General features: G+C 36.5%; 1 non-coding gene across 1 annotated transcript; it reads left to right on the top strand.

Moving 5' to 3' along the window:
* The first annotated feature begins 418 nt into the window (after positions 1 to 418).
* On the top strand, positions 419 to 525 carry LOC113853391. Its single transcript, XR_003502563.1, has one exon. It is a non-coding gene; the product is annotated as a small nucleolar RNA R71 (small nucleolar RNA).
* Positions 526 to 2155: the final 1630 nt, after the last annotated feature.

The following is a 2155-nucleotide window of genomic DNA, read 5'->3' as shown; positions in this document are numbered from 1 at the left end:
CGCATTCTGATTTCCTTGGCGGCTTCCCCAAGGATTTGTATTATTATTGCGCCATCCTGAATTATAATTATTACCCATAAAGTTCGCCTCCTCCTGATCAAACTCTGTATTATGTGCCGACTTTGTGGGTTGATCTTGTGCTCTCATTAAGCACTCCAGTTGCTTTGTGAGAGCTGCCATTTGGGTTACCAGTGGGTTGTTGCTTTCTGCTTGATAGACTGGTGCAACTTCCTTTCTCTTGAAGTTGTAAGTGTCAGTTATGTGCCACTGAAAGCTAGCAGATGCCATTTTGTCTATCAATCTGTATGCGTCATCTGGGTCTTTCCTTATAAGAGATCCTCCTACGGCGGCATCAATTGTGGCCCTATTATGAATGGATAGGCCACTGTAAAAGATCTGTACTTGCCTCCAAGTTGGAAAGTCATGGTGCGGGCATCTTCTCAATAATTCGCCGAATCGCTCCCACGTCTCGAACAATGATTCTATCTCATTCTGCTGGAAGCAATATATTTCTGTCATCAACTTGGACGATCTTAATGGAGGAAAGTACTTTCCTAAGAACTGTTGAGTGAGATCCTCTCACGTTGTGATGGAATTGGCTGGGAGTGAAGAAAACCATGCATTCACTCTTTCGGACACTAAAAATGGAAACAGGCGGAGTCGAATTGCATCGTTGGAGACTCCATTGTATTTTATGGTGTCTGTCAATCGGAGGAACTTTGTTAGATGCAGATTAGGGTCTTTGTTAGGCAAGTCCCCAAATTGTATGGAGTTCTGAACCATGGTGATGAGTGCTGGTTTCAACTCAAAATTATTTGCCTCCACATTAGGTGCCGCGATACTTTCAGGAGTGCCTCTGGCATTGGGCATCATGTAATCTTGGATCGATCTCCTTCTCTCTGTCATTCTTTGCTCTCTCACTTCTTTTCTTTGTCTACGAACTGTCCTTTCAATTTATGGATCAAACAAATAAGCTGTAGAACACTTAGAACGAGTGAGCATACATCAAGAGTAATAAAAAAAATGAGAATAAAATAAATACGAAAATTATAAAAATATTAAAAGAAAATTCTAACAATGAACAAAACAAAATAAAACAAAACACAAATTGCTCAAATCAATTAAATTCAAGATTTTCTTAATATTGAAAAATCAACAATCCCCGGCAATGGCGCCAAAAACTTGTACAGTGAGCAAGTGTACCCATCGAGAAGTAATAAAGAGTTTTCAACTAAGTTTCCGAAATATCGTCTCAAAAGGATTGTTTATCAATTACTAAGAGTTTTCCTAATTTAATTGTTTGAGCTTATAAAATCAAAACAAGAATCTTATAAAATCAATTGTAAAAACTAAAAGCAAGAAACACAAAGCACATTTTGGTTGAACTTTATCAGAGAGGAACCTAGGATGTATGGGTGTTCTCATTCAATCATTTATGATATTTTTCTATTTAAATCTAAATCTGATTTCCTGGTAATTACTAATCATTCGTACTATTACTATTAATACCCAATGGTCATGCAGTATTAATATTCTTTTCTCTAAGTTAATATCCCCAATGGTCATGCATGTTATTAATTTGGAAAAAGCATAAGGAACCTATGAATTTGTTAATTCAATAACAATTAGAAGATGAAGATCGGTTTGGTCTACCTAATCTTTCGTCTCATTTTATCCTATAGATTTACTAATTATCCGAGGTACGATCGCCTGACGATGTAATTAATTAGGGTTAAAAATAAGAAACGATAAGATAAATTCTAATCACAAAGCGGAAATCATATTTAGATTCAAATATCAAAATCCCATAAAGTCATAAACGATAATTCTCATAGCCCTAACTATAGATTTAGCTACTCATGTATAAAGAAAGAACTAAAGCAATCAATAACATATCCATAATGAAGCAGTAAAGCAAACTAGAATAGGAGATGAATCTTCAATCTTCAAGTATGGTCACTTGAAGCTCTAAGTTCCGCCAAGGATGTGCCAACGATCCTACGAGAGAGGAGTAAATAATCCAAAATCCTCGAAGAAAAGGTTTTGTGTAATTCTCTGCTCAGCAAAAGGTCCCCTTCACGATGCTTTCTCCCCTCTATTTATAGAGTTTGAACTCCTTTGAACTTGGTAAATTTGGCTAACGGAAACAAGCACG

Source organism: Abrus precatorius, unplaced genomic scaffold (assembly GCF_003935025.1).
Source record: "Abrus precatorius isolate BTA unplaced genomic scaffold, Abrus_2018 Scaffold10, whole genome shotgun sequence".
Taxonomy (NCBI): domain Eukaryota; kingdom Viridiplantae; phylum Streptophyta; class Magnoliopsida; order Fabales; family Fabaceae; genus Abrus; species Abrus precatorius.
Note: the sequence above shows the minus strand (reverse complement) of the source record. Positions and strands in the feature narration are given on the sequence as shown.